At 55.7% G+C, this 20,668-nt stretch overlaps 1 pseudogene across 1 annotated transcript; it reads right to left on the bottom strand.

Moving 5' to 3' along the window:
* Window positions 1-17,351: 17,351 nt before the first annotated feature.
* Window positions 17,352-18,325, bottom strand: LOC309583719 (olfactory receptor 14J1-like; annotated as a pseudogene). Its single transcript has one exon. The product of its transcript is annotated as an olfactory receptor 14J1-like (transcript).
* Window positions 18,326-20,668: the final 2,343 nt, after the last annotated feature.

The following is a 20,668-nucleotide window of genomic DNA, read 5'->3' as shown; positions in this document are numbered from 1 at the left end:
TTGCTTTCTTTCTAATTCTTTTCTTTTTTAATCACTTTCATTTCCTTTTTTATATGTCTTTTGATCTTCTTCCTTTCTTCTTTTCTTTTTTTTCATTTTTATTATATCTTTCTTGCTTCCTTCCTTCATTTTTAATTTTTTTCTTCTTTTTTCTTTTTTATTATTTCTTGTTGCTCTCTTTCCTTCTTTCTTTTTTTCTTTCTTCTATTTTTCTTTTCTTCCTTCCTTTCCTTGTTCCTTCCTTCCTTCCTTCCTTGCCCAATTCTCACCCCAATTAAGGGGTGCAAAGCAGCAGGACCCCCTCCCAATTGGGATCCCCTCACCCTCCCAAAATGTGGGGACTTCACCTCAACCCCCCAAATTGCGGGGGGTTTCGGCACCTTCCCCAAATTCACTGCAACCTCCCAGAAGCCACTTAGAGGCCCCAAAATTGTCAAAAAGCACCGGCAGCCTCCCCAAAAGCAGCTCCTTCTTTCCCTTCCTGAAATGCCCCACTCCAAGTGCCCAAACCACCCCATCAATCCCAAACTTCATCCCACCCCCACAATGCCACCCCCATCCCATCCCATCCCATCCCATCCCCATCCCACCCATCCCATCCCATCCCATCCCATCCCATCCCATCCCATCCCACCCCATCCCATCCCATCCCACCCCTCCTGGACACCAATTCCCCTTCTGTGCTTCCTGACTCCCCACAGCCGGGCCTTGGGGCTGACGGATCGAGCCATTTGGGGCTGCCATCGACACACTGGGGCTGGCTTTGAGTTGATTGGAGGCACCCGCTCAATCCCTCCATCCCAAATGGGAGCTTGGAACCTCTCCTCAGGCCTTGCTGTGTCCATGGGCTCACCTCAAGTCCCAAAATGAGAGCCAGGGCCCCACAGCCCATTCAGAACCTCTCAACATTGCCACAAACAGCAGCATCCTTCCCAAAATGGGCTCCCCACATCCCTGACAATAAGTCCCCATTCCAAGCACCAGAGACCCCCTCTCACAACCCCTCCCAAAGCATTGGGGGGACCCCAAAACTGCCTCAGGAACGGGACATACCCTGAGATCCCTTCAGGAATGTGGGATACCCCAGAACCCACTGAGGAACGGGGTCCCCGGGGCCTCATCATGCGCAGCCTTCAGCTGTCTCAGGCAGAGCCCATCCCGCCCTCAGCAGCCCCAGCCCAGCCCAGCCCAGCCCTCCTGGGCAGGAAGCCCCAATGGCCGAGCCGGCCTGGGACACTTGCAGGGATGCGGGGGCAGCCGCAGCTTCTGGGGCCAGCCTGGGCCAGGCCCTGAGCGCCCTGCCAGGGAACCATTGCTGCCCCACATCCCATCTCAGCCTGCCCTCGGGCAGCGGGAAGCCGTTCCCTGGGGCCCGGCCCCGCAGGCCCTTGGCAAGAGTCTCTCTCAGCCAGCAATTGCTGCTCCTCCCTGCAGCGGGGCCCAAGCTGCAAGTTGATTTTCTGCCGCTGGCCCCGGCCCAGCCCCGAGCCAGGGCCAGGACCTTGCCCTGGAGCTCTGCGGGCACTGTGGAAAGCTGAGAGGCAGCTCTGGCTTCTCCACTTTTCATGTGCTAAAGCTGCCTGGCAGAAGAAATGGAGGGACAGCTCTGGTGGCACAATCCCTCCCGGCCCAGGGCCCAGCGCTGGGAAGGTCTTTCCGTGCCGAGGCTTTGCTGCGGCCAAGGAAAGCTCCTGGCTCAGGGTCACCTTTCCTGCTGGGCCAGAGCCCCCGAGTGGCCCAGCAGCAGCAGAGAATTCCAGCACAGCCCCGGCACGGGCAGGGCGGCCCTGGGCGGGCTGCGGGAGCCGGCAGCGCCTGAGCTCAGAGCAGCTGAGCCCGGGGGCTCTTGGCCAAGGCCGAGGCCCAGCGAGCATTTCTCAGCTCGCAGGGCGGCCTGGAAAGGTGCTGGGGGGGATCATTCACCCCCCAGGGCGGTCCCAGTGGCTCCCAGGATTTCCATGTCCGTGCTCCCAGCGCTGCTCCCAGCCCTGATCCGTGGGGATGGCAATGTCCCGCTCCCTTCCCGGGGCAGGCTCACACCTGAGCCAGGTGTGCAGGGCAGGACCTTGCCCTGAGCCCAAGCCCTGTCCCCCCTGCAGGATCTGCTTCCCATCGGCCTCTTCCTCCTGCGGCCCCAAGCCCAGCTCGGTGCTGAACGAAGGGCGCTGGGCCGGGGTCATCCCCCGGCGGGGGCTGCGCACCCCCTCTGCCCCCTCCCCAAATTCCCTCCCGGGGCAGCAGGGGCTGCCTCAGGAGCCCTGTGGGCAGGGAAACGGGGGTGACACCGGGATGGGGGGGTCACACACGCTCTGGGGGGACACACACGGCCCCTGGGGACGCTCCCCCACCTTCTCCCGCAGCACCAGGAAGATGAACCCCAACATGAAGCCCCCGACCCCCAGCAGCATCTTGGGGGTGGGGTCTGGTGGCAGCTTTGGGGGTCTGCGGGAGAGAGCACAACTGCCCTAAAACCCCCTCCCAGCCCCACAGCCACTCCCAGACCCCTCAAACCACCCCACAGCTCCTGGCCAGGAATCCTTCCCCAACCACTCCCTGCATCATAAATGACCCCAAGAACCACAAAATTCTCTTCAAGCTACACAGCCCAGCCAAGATCACCAAAACTCTCTCAGAGACCACCCCAAAAGGCCCCTCCAAGCACCACCAATGCCCTCAAGAGACACAAAAGCCCATCCCAGTCCCCCAAGGAGCCCCCAGACCCCCTCCCACCCCCCATGGCACTGACCAGGACAGGCTGGGGCACAGGAACATCCACAGCCCGGAGCAGCTTGGGCACTTCAGCAGCGATTTGGGCACTTGGGAGGTCACACCCCAAAGGGGGAGACCCAGGCCAGGGACTGGGACAGACAACCGGAATTCCTGGAGAACAGACTGGCTCAGGTGGACATGTTCTGCCAGCACAACTACGAGACTGTGGCCCCAATCTGCCCAGCTTCAGACCCCACAACACTCAGATCCTCCCGAATATTCCCCTGAACCCCAAATTCACCCCCAAATTCCGGTAAAATGGTGCCGCTTTAGATCTCTTTGCTTAATTTCTTTATTTTTACTCCAATTTTGGTTGTTTCAGTAGGATTAACACAGAAGTTACTTAGGCTGCAGAAGATCTCCAAGATCATCCAGGATGGCTTGATACCACCAGAAAAAACAACTGGACAGAACAGATGAAAATTTTAGGGTGTAAAAGTAAAAAATCAGCTCTTCCCAATGAATTTCTGATTTCAATCAGAGTCCCGATGGATGTTCCTGCCCCTGCGTTCACCCAGGTGTCTACAGGGATCCAGGAGAATGTGGAGAGCACCAGCCAGGGCTCTTCCCAACACGGATCACAGGGAATGTGGGTCACCAGGGCTCTTCCCAATGTGGCTCCTCTGATGGGGGATGAAGTTGGAGCAGAGGACAAAGCTCTTCCCGCAGTCGGGGCACTCGCAGGGCTTCCCTTAGCGGTGCCTCCGTTGGTGTTTGGTCAAGTGAGAGCTGTCTGAGAAGCTCTTCCCACACTGGGGACACTCGTAGGGCCTCTCCCCGGTGTGGATGCGCTGGTGGGTGATGAGGTGGGAATTGTACCTGAAGCCCTTCCTGCATTCGGGGCAGCGGAAGGGCCTCTCATCCGTGTGAATCCGCTGGTGCAGGAGGAGATTGGAGCTGGTGTGAAACCTCTTCCCACACTCCCCACACTCGTAGGGCCTCTCCCCGGTGTGGATGCGCTGGTGGCGGATCAGGTGAGAGCTGTACCTGAAGCTCTTCCCACATTCCCCACACTTGTGGGGCTTCTCCCCATTGTGAAGCTGCTCATGAACCACCAGCTCTGACCTCTGGCTGCATCTCCAGACGCCTTCCCGGCACAGGGTGGGTCTTTCCTCCTCAGAGCACCCTGGGCTGCGTTTGCAGCCCCTCCTCCTGTGGGATCTCCGGGGCTTTTCCTCCCCGTTGGATTCCAGCGCTGTGGAGCCGCTCAAAACGGCCTCTTCCACCAGGTTCTGCCGCGGGGATTTGTCCTCCCTGGGCTCCATGCTCAGCTCCTTGTCTGGGGAGGAAGGACAAGGAGAGGATGAGATTTGCCTCCGTGCCACAGGGAAGGGGAAGGAGATCCCCCCAGTCCGTCCCCGGCAGGACGGCGTCGGCAGCGGGGTTGTCCTGCAGCCGGGGGCGATGCTGGGCTGGGAGATGGAGCAGGAGAGAGGGGAAAGGGGCACTGACTTCCTCCTCACCTGCCTGGGGCTCCCGGGGCATCTTCCTCTTCCTCACAGCCTCCTCCTCCATCTGGCCAAGGGTTGGGAATGGGAAATCCTGGTTTGGGGAGAACAAGGGATGAGCACATTGAGTTTAAGGTCCCTCTGCCCAAGTCCATCTCTAGAAGTCACTGGGCACTGTGTGTCCATAAAAATCTGCTCTGAAAAAGCCTCTCAGGAGTTCCCTGTCTCTGGTCTCTCCCCTTTGGTGTTTGGGGGTTTCCCCCTGTCCCAGCTGCTGGGGTCCCTCTTTCATTGGGATTCCTCCTCTCTCCTTGGTCTCTACCCTCCCCAGGCTGCTGGGAGTCCAGGAATCCAAAAGCTCCCCCCTTTGGTCTCCCCACTTAGGGACGCTGGGGGTTATGGGGTCCCCAGGTCCCTTCTCCCCTTATTCTCTGCTTCGGGGTGCAGGGGGTCCAAGGAGTCCCCCCTGCCCCTCTCCAGGCTGTTGAGGGTCCCGCGAATGGCGGCGCTCCCCCCTCTCTGGGCTCCCCACTTTGGGGCCCTGGGGGTCACAGGGGTTCGCTCCTCCAGACTGCCGGGGCTCCCCTGCTCCCGGTACTGCCCCTCTCTGCTCGTCCCACTCTGGGGCTCCCGAGGTTCCCCCTCCGGCTCTCCCAAGGGGTCCCGCAGCCCCCTGGCTCCGGGCTGGAGGTGGCCGTGCCTGACCCACCAGCATGGGGTGGACCTGACATCCCACCACCCCCCACTGAGGCTCTGCCAGCAGCCAGCACAGGGACCCCCCAAAAACACCGCCTGGGGACCCCCCAGTATCCCCTCAAGGGGCACCTACAGCTCAGCTCTGGACTCCTGCAAGATCCAAACATCCCCCCCACAAACACTGGCCCAGGGACTCCCCAGGATATTTGGGCCAAGCTCCCCCTCCCCATCACCTGTGGGATGGGGGGGTCGATGCTCCTTGGGGTGAGGGGCCTGCAAATTCTGGGACTGCTGGACCCACGAGCTCCCTCCTCTTCCTCCACCTTCTTCTCGTCTACCTTCATCCGTCCTCCTCCTTCTCCCTAATCCCACCTCCTGCTCCTCCTCTCTCCATCCTTTCTCCTGCTTCTTCTTCCCCCGTTCTTCTCTTCCATCCCTCCTCCCCTGTTCCCCAAGCCCCTCACATCCCACGGGAGGAATGGGAATGGAGCCAGGACAGGTCGGGATGGGCAGTGCAGGGCTCTGGGCTGCTCCCACGCCCTGGGGTAACCTGGCCAAGGGAAAAGATGCAAAATTGGTGGGTGGAGATAAAAACTTGGTGTTGTGGTCACCCTGGGTGGGGACTTCCACCCCTCTGGTCTCATGTCAGGATGGAGAGGGGAGCGGGGAATGCAGAGACTGATGGGAGATCCCAAGGGATTTTAGGGGCAGGATGAGGGCTGCTGTGAGTTCTTGTTGGGAGAGGTCAGCCCGGAGACCCCAGAGTGTTCCCAGGGCCCTGGGATGGAGAGTTGTCACCACCTTCTGCTTCAGGTGGTGGTTCTGGAGGGACCTGGGCTCCTTGGGGCTCTTCCTGCAGCCGAGAACTTGTAGGGACCCTCCTCCAGGTGGCTCCTACAGGTGTTCCAGGGGCTTGGGGCTCACGGTGAAGCCCTTCCCAGAGTCTGGGCATCCATAGGGGCTCCCCAGTGTGGATCCCCTGGTGTCTGGGGAGGCTGGAGCTCCTATGAAAGCTTTTCCTGCCCTCCTGGCCCCTGTAGGGTCTCTCTCCTCTGAGATGGCACCTCTGGGCAAAGCTTGGGCAGACACAGGACTTCTCCCCCACTTGGATCCTGTGCTGGGAGATCAGCTCCGTGCTCCGGCCAAAGCTCTTCCCACAGGAGATCAGTCCCCTGCAATGATGGCAACTTTGGGCTTCTCCAGAACCCCTCCCACTCCTCTGGAGGTCCCATCCCCCATCTTTCCCCTCCTCCACCCTTTTCCCATCATCCCCCAATCCTCATCCACCAACGGACCCCACGAAGGGGAAGGGTCCCACTCCCTTTTTCCTCCCTCTCTCCGATATCCCCCTCTCCTTTCTCATCCTCCCCCAAAGCCTCCGTGTCCCACGTACCTGGTTTGGGGCTCTCAGTTCCCTCTCCCACTCAGTCTGGGGAGTCCGATCCCCTTTTCACTGCTCTTCCCCTCTTTAAAACGGGTCTCCCTTTCCCCCCCCCGCCCCTCACCCCAGAGCTCCTCGCCCGCGGCCGGGGGGCTCCCAGCACCACCAGTGCCACCAGTGCGGCCCCAGCTGCCCCCACCCGCCCCATGCCCAGCGCCGGGCGCTGCCCACAGCCCCAAAGCAGCCGCGCTGTGCCCTGGGGGGTCCCCAGAGCGGCCCCGCCCCGCACGGCACTGGGAGCACCAGTCCGGACCAGTGCGGAGCGCGGGCGGGCGGCATCAGCCGTGCCCGGGCAGGGCCGGGCCCCGCGGGGCTCCCGCCCGCACTCGGCCCCCGCCGGGACAGCGCGGGGGGGCCCGGCCTGGCCGCCCCCACCTCCCCCTCCCCAAATTCCGCTCCGGGGGGCGCTGGCGGCGGGGGGGGCTCAGCTGGGGCCAGAGCTGCCGGAGCCACGTGTCCCCCGCTGCCGGCACCACCCCCTCAGGATTAGGGGTGCCCCAAAACTCCCTCCGAGCTGCCGGATACCCCGCACGCCCCTCAGGAGTGGGGTCCCCCCGGCCTCATCATCCCCAACCTTCGGCTGCCTCAGCCCAGGCCCCATCCCGCCCATCCCCCTCCGCCACACTTCATCCCACCCCCCAATCCACATCCCACCCTTCCCGGGCCCCATCCCGCCCCATCCCATTTCTCCCGGCAGCCGCCACCGGGACCCCAAAAACCCCGCGTGCCGGGGGCTCCCCAAAATCCCCCAAGGGGCATTTCCGACTCACATTTGGAGCCCTGCAAGATCCAAACATCCGCCTCCCCCCCCGCCCCACCAAACCCCCTTCCCCCAGGAACCAACAAAGATATTTGGGGCTCGGTGCTGGAGTCCTCCAAGCTCCAAAAATCCCCTCTCCCAAAAATAACCCCAGTGACCACCCAAGATATTTGGGGCGAGCTGTCCCTACCCGGTCACCTGCGGGATGGGGGGAGCCGAGAGCTGCGGACACAGAGAGCGATGGATGCACGTGGAAACTCCTCTTCCTGCCTCCTCTGTCCTGCCTCTTCCTCCCGCTCCTCCCCTTTTATCTCTCCTCTTCCTCCCGCCCCTCCCCTTTTATCTCTCCTCTCTTCCTCCCGCCCCTCCCCTTTTATCTCTCCTCTTCCTCCCGCTCCTCCCCTTTTATCTCTCCTCTTCCTCCCGCTCCTCCCCTTTTATCTCTCCTCTTCCTGCCGCTCCTGCTCCTTCATCCGCCCTCCGCCCTCGCTCTTCCTCGTCCTCTCCTGCCCCTCCCCCCCCCCCTCCCGTTGTTTGTGGCTCCCATCCCGGCTTTGTCTGGCATCAGCCCTGGGGCCGTCCCGTGCTCAGCAGCAGCAGCAGCAGCAGCATCCTGTGCTCTGGCAGCACTCGCTGCTCCTTAGGGAAGGCTTTGGCATTTCTGCCGGGCACAGACACTGAAGCTCACCCCGACCTGCCCCGCTCCCATTGCTGTCCCCTGGGCGCTGGGCAGCTGCTGTGCCAGGGCAGCCAGAGGCACAAACGAAGCCAAGTCCAGCCCAGCTGCCCGGGCTGATGCAGACGAGCCCCAGGGCCGAGGTCCTGCAGAGCCCCACGGAGCCCTGGGCTCCTCGCTGGGAACGGGCTGTGCTGCGGCTGCCACAGCGGCCACAGCGAGTCCTGGGGCTCCCCCGGCGCCGCTGCAGCAGCACCCAGGTTCCACCTCCTGTGCCAGGCCCTGGCCAGGGGCCATCAGATCCATGGGCTCTGTGCCGAGGGGGAACACAACAACAGTGGATCGGATGCAGCCCCCAAGGACCTCGAGCAAATCGTGCAGGAACATCCAGACCTGGACCTGACGTTTGCAAAGCTGCAGCCGGCAGAGTTCTGTGGCGCAGGAGAGCCGGCACGGGGAGAGGAGACCTGCAGGGAGCTGCAGGAGAAACGCCCTGAGCCTCAAAGGCCGCCACAGCCTGAATCTGTGCTGGGGAAAGTTCTTCCTATCCGGGAAGAGATCCCGGGATGAGGCAAAAGCCAAGTTCATGGCTGGTGACACGATTGCTGTGCAGGGAGGGCAGAGGAGGGACTGCGGGCGGAGACTGGGAGCCCGGGAAGGAGGGAGGGGTGGGGAAGGTGTTTCTTTAGGATTTGTTTTAGTTCTCCTTGTCCTGGTGTGATTGGTTTGGAAATAAATTCCATTAATTTCCCCAGTTTGGGTCTGTTGTGGCCCTGGCAGTGAGCAGTGAGTGAGCTCTCCCTGCCCCGATCCCAGCCCACGAGCCTTTCCTTCAGTGCTCTGTGTGCTGCAGCTGTGAGCAGAGTGCCAGAGCGGCTTTGGTGGCCCCGGGCACCCGGCCAGGGCCAGCCCAGCGCAGCGGTGCCTGCAATTCATTCCCTCGGCTGCAGCGCTGAGCGGCCGCAGGGCGGGTCCGGCTGCGCGGGCAGGCGGCTCCAGAAGCACCAACTGCGCCCCACGGGACAGGAGGAGGAGGCAGGGGGTGCCGGGGGAATCTCCTTCCTCCGAGCCGGCAGGGCCAGGCGGGAGAGACTGGAGAGAAGGAAACGGAGAGGAGGGACGAGGCTGGAGCTGTGGAGAGCTGCAGGGATCCGGGGCAGCCGGGAATTTTGTTTTCCAAATCTCTGGGGCGAAAGGAAGCGCTGTGAAATCCGTCATGGAAAAGAGAGGAGAAATAGCGATTGATGGAAACCGACACCCCTTGGGACTCAGTTTCTCCCTCTGCATTGCAAAAGCTGACAGACCCCGAGTGCCGACGGACACCCGTCCCCGGTGTCACGGCCCAAGGGATCGGAGCTGCGGCTGGCGGGGCTGGAAGCTCCGTCCAGCAGCTCCGCTGCCGCCCCCAACCCTCGGGCTGGACCGTGGGGTCTGGGACACAGCCCCGTGCTGGGGGGCGGCAGCGGGAGCCGCGGGGCCCGGCCCGTGGGGGCGGCCGGGCTGGAAAAGTGCGCGGGGCCCCAGCGCGGTGTCCCGGTCTTGTTCCTCACCTTAACACAATGTCTTCAACTCCCTGCGTGCCCTTCATTTAATCAGCATTTCCTAAATGCTGACCCATCCCATCATCAGCTCTACCCGGAACAGAATTTCCCAGGCCATTCCAAGTCCTTTATAGTTCTGAAAATACTGGGGCCAAGCCCTACCTGTGATTTCCCCCACCCCCGCCTCCATGCAGACCTTGTTGTCTGCCAGCACCAGGATAGTTCCCACTGCCCCAGGTCTGCGTTTAGCAAAGCCAACAGTACTTCTACCACTGCTTTCTGCAAGACCCCAATTGAGTCTTTACATTTCAACATAACCAGATGATGTCTACTTAGCATGAAATGTAGTTCCTGTCCAAGAGTTGCATGTCCCAAGCAATTTCTTAGCAGAATAAATTTTAAATCCTTTGGGTTTCAGTGTTTGGAAATCATCTGCTAGCATATATAGCAACTTCACTGCATTCTTATTTTCATTATCTCTGTAGAGCTAAGGAATTCCGATTATGAAAGGCTCTATTCTGTAAGCTCATTAAAAGTTAATATCCACCACAACACTGTCTCTCTATTTCATTGGTTCTTTGCAATTGCTTAGCAAAGATAACAAGCACCAGACTTTTTAAGAGAGACACACACACACTTTCTTACATAGAAAGACACAATCTTGTTGCCACCAAAGCACTCACACAGGTGAAAGTCACAATTTTCCTGCCTCTTCCTTCCTTTCCAAACCAGTGCAGCGTGAGAGAAAGCAGCTGTTTCCCGAGGCCGATGGGTCACAGACAGGTAAGATGACATTGAGGCTTGTTCCTCAGAGGCAGTCAGCAAGCAGCAGATGATGATCTCAAGGATCCAGGTGACACCATCACCCTCTCAAGGGAGGAATCCTTTAAGCAAGCACATGGCTCATCACTTCCATCCTGCTTTGGTTTAATGAACCAGCTCTTCCTGGCAATGAGCAGCAAGGGGATCTAATTTGACTGTTGCTATCCTTTTACATTTTATTCAATCATTCCATCAGAACAGGCATTTTACTTTTGTTTCAGTTACTCCAGAGGACCTTGGCACAAAGCAAAATGAAGTCAAATGAGAAATAGCTAGCTTAAATTTATATACACCAACAAATCATGCTGTGTTTCAACAAGTGTAAGAGAGACGTGGGACTTTCCTTCCCTCTGAGCAGCTGCAAGCATAAAAAAAGCAATGATGCAACGTTCATTAATAAAACTTTCTTAGAAATCTCTTCTTATGGCCAGATTCAACATCTGCAGGAGATACCCAAAACACACTCATTGTGCTGCACTTCCCCTTTTCCATTCACGTGTTATATATACTGAAAATATGTTACCGAGTAGCTATGAACACACCATGCTCCCAGATTTTCCCTAAGTAAAACATGTATCTGTGTATGTTATAAACGATCAAACACAAGGGAGAAAAGTCTGGCACAGACACTGCAGCAAAGGAAATTCATCACATTACAGATCTCCCCTTATACAGAGATTGGCCAGGACTTTGATCAGTGATGGGAAGGAATTTCTCATCTTCCCATTTACAGCACCTGAAGCAAGAAGGATCCAACACCTTAAGCGGTGTCCAAGATAGCACAGAAATTTAAACAGAGCCATTTACAAAGGGCAGCAACTCATCTGGCCAGTTCCCACCTCAGATAACTATCTGCAGAACCCAGAGCAACACAATACTCCAAGGAGCAGTGAGATAGCCAGAAGATTCTCAGCTCAAGAAAATCAGGCAAGAACAGGATGTTCCTTAGCCTGGCTAACCCAGATAACATCTCCCAGCCATTAGCATGAGATGGAACAGAAAGAGAGAGGCTGAATCACTTGCAGTGTACAGATACTGCCCGAGGGAAATGTGACAGGTGACCTACAACATAAAAAATGCACTTAACTGTAAGAACTAGGAAGTGAAGCTAAAAATGAGAAAAATTAAAAGCTGTTCTTGGATATGCAGTAAAAAGCACACTGACGTCATAAACGGGAGAAGGAACACAAAAGCACCCAGCTGTTCAAAAGCTGTGCAGTTAAGGTACAAAGAAATCAATGTTTTTTTAAAGAAAAAATCCCTCACAAGGTGAATGAGCTCAGTAACGCTCAAAACAATATTATTTGTTAGAAAAATCATCTGCTCCAGTGCCTGAAGCAAAAGGTTTGCCATTTATTCCATCATTCCTTCAAATCCAGGGATTAGTGAGAACTTCTTAACAAATTCCTGCCTTGCCTTATGGTCCTTCAGCTTCACCAGGGCCAAAGCTTGCTGCTCAGAGTCAGTACACGAATCCCTGTGGTGTTACCATCCTCTCTGAGTGAGAAAAGCACTCGAGATGGTGAACAAAGAGATGGGGCAGTTTCCTGATGCCTGAGAAGGATGTTCTTAAGATAAACAAAATTGCCCAATCAAAATTTATAAAGAAATGACATTTATTATGCTACCGAAATATCGGTTTTAAAAGCCACGATCGAGAAAAGCAGCTCCGAGCCAGGGGTCGGAGCTGGGTGAACACGCATAGATCTGATCTCTGTCGCACCAGACCTCCCAAGTTCACGGATGCTGCTTTGGCTGGTCCCTTCTTATGCATTTTTTGGGCAGAGTCCGAATTAATTCTATTCTTCTCGTCATTTTAGCATATTCATGAAGTTTTCTTGTCCCGGAGTTGGGCTGCGCAAAGCCTTTCCTGGATCCCAGGAATTGTCCATCCTGGGTGATGAGTGGGCCATTTCTGCTGATGAATGGGCCATCTCTGCTTCCTGGAACAGTTATTTTTAGTTCCCGGGATGTCCGATTCCTTATCAGATGAGATGTAGATATCAGAAGGTGGCAATCAAGTCGTTATGGTGCAAATGTCCCGGTGATAAGATCTAACCCCACCTGGGTGGAATCCTCACTTATTGTGAGAGAACTTCTTTTAGTGTTGTGAAATTTTTCTCTCAGCCGGGCTGCTGAAGGGATTTTGAAACTCGGTCTCTGTAGGGTCTGATTACACTCCAATTTTATACATAATAGCACGAATTACATACCTTATTTATAACGTTCTCAACTCAGTGGCACAAAGTCTGCTTTTGTTCAGACAGGAATGAAGAGGAAAAATGGCAGAAATTCATAACAGGGACGATGAGGAGAAACATTGGGCTGTGCACACATTCAGTCCAAGCAACATCAATGCCAGGTGTGGTTTAAAATTCACGTTTGTGCTTTATTAAAGCCACGCACTGTATTTATGGCTCTCAGTGAATTCTGTATCCAAAAGGGACACGTTAGCTGATTCAAAATTAGTTGGATTTCTTTCCTTCTCCTGTAGCAGTGCCAGTAGGAGAGGTAACAAAGGCAGTTCCCTGGCCTTCAGACATTGCACAGAAGTGGGATCCATAGATACAAACTCAGGCAGCCAAACTGCAGGTATTTCATTCAGGGCCTAAGACATGAAGCTAGGCTTCTTTTAATAAATCACGGACAGGGATGAGCTCCTGACATTAATATTGCACTCCTCCCTCTTTCTGCTGAGACAGTCTGGCCAACACGAATATCCCTAATACAGATCCAGGGCTCTGGTATAACAGCCACCCCAAAAAGCCATAGTTCCAGCTACCTTTCCTTTCTTTGCATCATACCAGGAGGAATCAAAAGGAATGAAACCTATTTCATTTATTATTACAGGTGAGAACCCCTCTAAGTACATAGGAAGAGAAGTTGTAGTTTGTAACCTTGTTCTCCATCTAGAAGTAAAACAGGGGCTGGTGTGAGGCAACGAGGGCAACAGAGAAAATGCTGAAAAGAAACTGAGGAATGTGAAGCCAAATTTTCAAGCATTCCAGGCAATCACACCACTCAGGGACAGTCTACAGCTCAGCAAATCACATGCTGGAATGCAGTGGAGTATGGAGTAGGGCAATAGGGAACTGCTGAACAAAATAGGTGCTACAGCCTCTTGTGCTCAGGCTCTTAGCCCAAAGTATGTTCCAGCTCCAACTGAAGGGCATTCTGAACCAGAAGAGCACTGACCTTTTTGATTTTGGCAGTTCACAGTTCTCAGACAGCAGAACGTCTGTGGCTCCTCTCATCATTATTTTTGCTGTTTTCACTACTGGCCATCAAGTTTCCTGCAGTAGCCATCCATGAACCCCGGATCACTACTACATTAATAACACAGAACATGGCTCTCAGAGTGCATTAGTGAGGTACCAAGAGAAAACCCAAATGATGATCCTCCTCACTGAAAAGGTAACAGACAAAAAAAATAAAAGTGTGAAAATACTTTTTAAAAGATGGCTGAAATGAGGCAAATTCTTAAAATTAAGTAAATGTCTGAAATGAAATTTAAGCAAATTTAACTGTTGCAAAGTATTCTGAATACACATACAGTACAATATACTAGAGTCCAAAATTAGAAAAACTTCTGGTCATGGAAATATGGGGTAAGGGATATGTTTATTTGGAACAATCAGTTCAGCAGAGATCTCTTTGCTACAAATATCTTGAATTTAATTCTTCTGCCTTGATACAATCTCCTGAGAAAATAAAAAAATAAAATAAAAATCCTACAGGAAAAACTTGTGTTGGATGCAATCTCTTCACTCATACCTGATACAAAAGTCTAATTTATTCTCTTGATTTATTGTCTTAAGGAGAATGAATTAATTATTCTTCCACTCAGAAGTCTATGGCATCAATCCTGGAGTTGAATCAGAGAAAATTCAATCTCTCATGAGTTCCCACTCCATTTACTTTTCTTGTAAGTGTTCTGTTTTGTTGAAGTGAAAGCTCCTCTGGACTCAGGCCCAGAGGGAAGCCAAAGCACAGGGGTTGAATTAAAACCTTTGGACAAGCTGAGATACATGAAGTCACACCAAAGTGAAATAGAAATACAGATTTTTTAACCTTTAGTAGAAATATATGCTAAGTGCCTTAAACATTGAAAAGCTGCAGCAGAGACCTTAAACACAGTTCTTACTGCAGCAGTGTTACCTTTTCACAGAATTCTTTACTTTAGACAAAAAATGGATAGAATGACACTGTTCACATTTTTTAGATAGAGCGTTCACGTAAACAATAAGAGCTGATAGAAACTGCATCCGCAAATCTGTGTAATACCTGTGTAACACTGGTGTGAGGCTTACGACTGTTAGAATTAGACCAGGATCGGTTAAGAAAAGGAAAACTAGAATCGTGTGTTAATCTTATTGGTCAATTAACAAATCTAATCCACACTTCTGTAAGAAAAAATATAGAGTCTAGAGCATATAGAGCATATAGAGCATATAGAGCATATAGAAGAAGAAGAAGAAGCTGTTTTTGCCTGTTGTTGCTGTTGCTGCTTGCCTTTATCATGTAACCCCCTTTGAACTCTGCCTTCAAGAAAGCTGTGAGACTATGAAATACAGAACTCAGCAGAACAGCAGCCTCCTCTGCTCTCTCACCCTGGTCCGGGAAGGAAGGGTACCCCGTCCAAAGCTCAACAGCGCAGAGCCCCAAGGCTGCTGTGGGCAGCAGGGCCCAGGGGCCGTTCCCACCCGCAGCGCTCCTGTCCTGGGCTGGGCCTGCACAGGGGCTGGGGCACCATGGCTGGGGCAGCGGGGCACAGAGGGGCCACGGAGCCGCTGCCGGGGCTGACAGCGAGGCCAGGGACACACAGGGAATTTCTGGGCATTGCCTGCGCTGGGCAGGGCTGAGTGTGGGGAAGGCAGAGCTCAGCTGGCCTCGGTGGCTGCAGGAAAAGCCGAGAGCCCGGAGAGCCCCCGTGGCTGTGCTGGAGAGCAAGGCTGGAGGAGGGAAATGCGGGGCTGCTGCGGGATGGGGAGGGGGATTGAATTCCAGCAGGCACCGACGGGGGGCTGAGAGACTCAAGGGCTCCTTGGCCTGAGCCTGTCCTGGAAAGGTCTCTCAGCCCTCTGTGCCCATGAAGGGCTCCAAGGAGGAGCAGAGCTCATCTTGGCAGGACCCTCATGGAATCCCTGAGGGACAAATGCCAGTGCCTGCCCAGCCTTCCCAACGTCCCTGACACCAAAGGCCTTTTCCACATCCCTCGGTTCCAGGTCAGTGCCCAGAACACAGCACAGGCCTGTCCAGGTCCTGGGGGCGATTCCCAAGGGAGGCAGCTGTGATTTCTCCCCACAGACCCACCACTCCGGTGTCTCTCTGTGCAGCCCTTGGCTGTCCTGAGCACTTTCCCTGGAGCCTCCCTGCCCTGGACGTTTGTCTCCATGCAGTTCTCAGCACAGCCCAGCAAAGAATTCAGGTGCTGTGAAAAGCGAGGTTCACTCTCCTGTTAGAATTTAAAGAGTTTAATATAAAGACAATAAGAGACACGTAAAATAAAGCAAAGGGATAACGGCCGGGTGCCTTGGCGCTCTGCCAAGAGCACACCTGATGCCCGAGGTGAGTCTCTTTTATACCATTTTTACTGTCTGTTCTGTATTCATATTAAAACTTTTCCAGGAATTGATCTGCATGGCCACTCCTTGGGTCCGCCTTTTTAGAGCATGCGTAGTCTTCTGCCTTGTGGTTTTATTTCTTTTGATTCTTGGGGTTGGGCCCGCTAGGTAAGAGTCGATGGTGGGGTGGATCTCTTAATTCTCCAGACAGTCAGGGCTGATTGCAGCTTTGGGCCTCTTTGCCCCCCGGGCAGAGCGGTGATAGCAGCTCTCGGACCCTCCCGGCTGCCCGTTCTCTGGGCGGAGCAGTCTTTGGGCCCTTTTGTTCTCTGGACAAAGTGTTGATTAGCAGCTCCTTGGGCCTCATCCTCTGCTCCCTTGGAGGTTATCTTACTTGCTCACACTTGCTAACATTCTTGCTAAAACGAGAGAAAACTACATCCACACAGCAAAAAGCATTTCTAACATTATATAATATCTACTTTAATACTTTGCGAGAAGCCAATACTATATGTTTATAACAGGTGCTTTCCCAGAGGACATTACTCTGGGAGTGAAGTGGCCTCAGGGCACAGTTTGTGCCCCTGGAATTGTGCCAGCCCCGAGTGCTGCTGATGGTGTTTGTGCTCACTCGGGTTCATCTCCCCACACCCACTCGATGCACTGCTGAAGGCTCCTCAGGACACAGCAAACACGGACTGCTGGCCTGGTCACTTGGTGTCCCTCCGTGCAGGGACAAACAACCTCCTGCAGGGGAGGGCAGAGGCCAGTGCTGGGATTGCTGGTGGCAGGGGCTGGTGTGGGACACTTGCCCTGGGCACCTTCCCAGGCTGTGCCCGGAACAAAGGCACAGCCCAGGCCCTGCTCTGCTGCTCCCTCAGGTCCATCCCAGGAGCTCTGGCAGTGCCAGGACACTGCTGCCTGCCCCCCCTGCACACTCCCCCCTGCCCCTGGGCACTGGGGTTTGCTTTGCCAGGGCATTCCTGGGGCACATTCCTGACAGCAGCTCTGGAGGAGAGCGAAGCCTTCCTGCCCTGGCCCCAGGAGATGCCCTTTGCTGATGGAGCTGCTGTGCTGGAGCCCGGCTGTGTCCCAGCAGTGCCCGTGGCCTGTCCCTGCCTGTGCTCACAGCACAGACACGCAGCAGGACAGTGACCGAGCTGCCCGAGCACTCCGGCCTTGCACCCTCAGAAGGGCTGGGAAAGGGAGTGTGGAGCTGGGAAGAGCAGAGGTGGGAAGAGGCTGGGCCATTGTCCCTGGCCGTGCTGCTGTGCTGGGAGTCTCTTCCCTCCAGCTCTGCCCACAGGCACTGCCCCTGCAGAGCCAGAGAAGGGCTGAGGAACAAACCTTGGACACAAAGGTCAGGACAGCCCCTTGTTTATATTCAAATGCACAGGGAAGAAGCCTCCTGAAAGTCTTTGTGTTTCAAAAGAAAGGTAGATGTTCATGCAGAAATGCAAGGAGTAGTACTACAGTACTTTATAAAAAGCAGAATAACACCAGAAAAAGAATAAGAAAAAGCACCAATGAAAATATGGACAAAGAGGAAAAAGAGGCCAAGATTGTAAAGAGTTACATTCTGAAGGTTCTGGAGCAGAAAAGAGAGAGTTTATTGCTTCTGAGAAGCATCCTAGTCATAATTTTCCTCGCATGGCAGAAGAAAATAGAAAGATTTTAACTTGTGAAAAGTATCCAGTCCTCACTTGCCTCAGGGCATCCCTGAGCTCCTGGTTCCTCAGGCTGTAGATGAGGGGGTTCAGGGCTGGAGGCACCACCGAGTACAGAACTGACAGGGCCACATCCAGGGATGGGAGGAGATGGAGGGGGGGCTTCAGGTGGGCAAACATAACAGTGCTGAGGAACAGAGAGAGCACGGCCAGGTGAGGGAGGCACGTGGAAAAGGCTTTGTGCCGGCCCTGCTCAGAGGGGATCCTCAGCACGGCCCTGAAGAACTGCACATAGGAGAAAACAATGAACACAAAACAGCCAAACACCAAACAGGCACTGACAGTGATGAGCCCAAGTTCCCTGAGGTGGGATTTGGAGCAGGAGAGCTTGAGGATGTGTGGGATTTCACAGAAGAACTGGCCCAGGGCATTGCCCTGGCCCAGGGGCAGGGAAAATGTATTGGCCATGTGCAGGAGAGCGTAGAGAAAGGCACTGGCCCAGGCAGCTGCTGCCATGTGGGCACAAGCTCTGCTGCCCAGGAGGGTCCCGTAGTGCAGGGCTTTGCAGATGGACACGTAGCGCTCGTAGCACATGATGGTGAGGAGGAAATCCTCTGCTGAGAGGAGGAACAGAAAGAAAAACACGTGAGCAGCACATGCTGAGTAGGAGATGTGCCTGGTGCCCCAGAGGGAATTGTGCATGGCCTTGGGGACAGTGGTGCAGATGGAGCCCACAGGTCGGTGAGGGCCAGGCTGAGCAGGAAGAAGAACATGGGGCTGTGCAGGTGCTGGCCGCAGGCTCCGGCGCTGATGATGAGGCCGCTGCCCAGGAGGGCAGCCAGGGAGATGCCCAGGAAGAGGCAGAAGTGCAGGAGCTGCAGCTGCCGCGTGTCTGCCAATGCCAGCAGGAGGAAGGGGCTGATGGAGCTGCTGTTGCACATTTTGAGCCTCTGGCCATGGAGTGCTGTTGAAGGAGGAGACAGTGAGGAGTCAGGGGAGACTTTGCTGAGCAATGTCCAAGCCCTTTCTCCTGGCCCTGCCCCCCAGTTTTCCTTTTCTCAGAGCCCTTCCCTCAGCCCCGTGCCTGGAGCTCTGCTGGGATCTGGCCCCATTGCTGTGACGAGCAGGGGCTGTGCCCATGGACAGCGAGGAGTCAGCTCTGCTCTGCTGCAGCGGGGACATGGGAATGGGGACAGGGGCCGGTCCTGGGGCTGGACTCCATCAGCCCAAAGTGCTCCTGAGGCAGAGGAGCTGGGCAGCATCTCCTGTGCCAGGGCTAAGGAACGGTGACGGCCAAAGGCACTTTGAGAGGGTTTCCTGCCGTGCCCAGGGAGAGCAGAGAGCTGTGCAAGGCAAGAGCATTGGCTGTAACTCAGAGAAGGGTGAGGGAAGCTGCTCTGTCGCTCCATCTGTCCCCAGCTGCCCCTCCTGAGATCGAGGGCAGTCACTGTGTTCCCCTGAAAATCAGCCTGGCACAGCTGAGAGCAGAGGGACCCACAGCAGAGCAAAGTGGCTCAGCCTTTCTCAGAGTCTCAGCCCCACTGCTGGCCAAGGACACTCCCGGCCCCAGTGTCCCCTGGAAGGCAGCTCACAGCTGGGATGGCATCCCGAGGGCACAGCGAGGGTCCTGTCCATGGCCCTGCTGGAGGAGAGCCGGCTCATTGCCAGCCTCCCAGCCCGGCGTGCCCAGAGCTCCCGGGGCACAGGGAGCTGGGACACCCCATTGCTGTGCTCAGCCTGCACAGGAGGAGCCCCAGGGCTGGGCCTGAGCCTGCAGCTGGAGCTGCCATTCCCAGAGAGCCCCTGAGCAGCGCCAGGAGCAGCTGAGCAGGGCAAGGAGAGAGAGCCGGGCCTCAGATCAACATTGGAGATCCATTGGGATGAGCTGATTTTTTTACCTTTACACCCTAAAATTTTCATCTGCTCTGTCCAATTGTTTCTACTGGTGGTATCAAGCAACCCTGGATGATCTTGGAGATCTTCTGCAGCCTAAGTAACTTCTGTGTTAATCCTGCTGAAACAACCAAAATTGGGGTAAAAATAAAGAAATTAAACGAAGAGGTCTAAAGCGGCACCATTTTACCGGAATTTGGGGGTGACTTTGCTGTTCAGGGGAATATTCGGGAGGATCTGAGTGTTGTGGGGCTGTGAAGCCAGGCAGATTGGGGCCACAATCTCGTAGTTGTGCTGGCAGAACGTGTGCACCTGAGCCAGTCTGTTCTCCAGGAATTCCGGTTGTCTGTCCCAGTCCCTGGCCTGGGTCTTCCCCTTTGGGGTGTGACCTCCAAAGTGCCCAAATCGCTGCTGAAGTGCCCAAGCTGCTCCTGGCTGTGGATGTTCCTGTGCCCCAGCCTGTCCTGGTCAGTGCCATGGGGGGTTGGAGGGGGTCTGGGGGCTCCTTGGGGGACTGGGAGGGGCTTTTGTGTCTCTTGAGGGCATTGGTGGTGCTTGGAGGGGCCTTTTGGAGTGGTCTCTGAGAGACTTCTGGTGATCTTGGCTGGGCCGTGTGGCTCGGAGAGAATTTTGTGGTTCTTGGGGTCATTTATGATGCAGGGAGTGGTTGGGGGGGTTCCTGGCCAGGAGCTGTGGGGTGGTTTGAAGGGTCCGGGAGTGGCTGTAGGGCTGGGAGGGGGTTTTAGGGCAGATGTGACCTCTCCCCCAGACCCCAAAGCTGCCACCAGACCCCACCCCCAAGATGCTTCCATGGGTCGGGGGCTCCATGTTGGGGTTCATCTTCCTGGTGCTGCGGGAGAAGGTGGGGGAGCGTCCCCAGGGGCCGTGTGTGTCCCCCCAGAGTGTGTGTGACCCCCCCATCCCGGTGTCACCCCCTTTTCCCTGCCCACAGGGCTCCTGAGCCAGCCCCTGCTGCCCCGGGAGGGAATTTGGGGAGGGGGCAGAGGGGGTGCGCAGCCCCCGCCGGGGGATGACCCCGGCCCAGCGCCCTTCGTTCAGCACCGAGCTGGGCTTGGGGCCGCAGGAGGAAGAGGCCGATGGGAAGCAGATCCTGCAGGGGGGACAGGGCTTGGGCTCAGGGCAAGGTCCTGCCCTGCACACCTGGCTCAGGTGTGAGCCTGCCCCGGGAAGGGAGCGGGACATTGCCATCCCCACGGATCAGGGCTGGGAGCAGCGCTGGGAGCACGGACATGGAAATCCTGGGAGCCACTGGGACCGCCCTGGGGGGTGAATGATCCCCCCCAGCACCTTTCCAGGCCGCCCTGCGAGCTGAGAAATGCTCGCTGGGCCTCGGCCTTGGCCAAGAGCCCCCGGGCTCAGCTGCTCTGAGC

This window comes from Coloeus monedula, assembly GCF_965178545.1.
Source record: "Coloeus monedula genome assembly, chromosome: 32".
In the NCBI taxonomy this organism is placed as follows: domain Eukaryota; kingdom Metazoa; phylum Chordata; class Aves; order Passeriformes; family Corvidae; genus Coloeus; species Coloeus monedula.
Note: the sequence above shows the minus strand (reverse complement) of the source record. Positions and strands in the feature narration are given on the sequence as shown.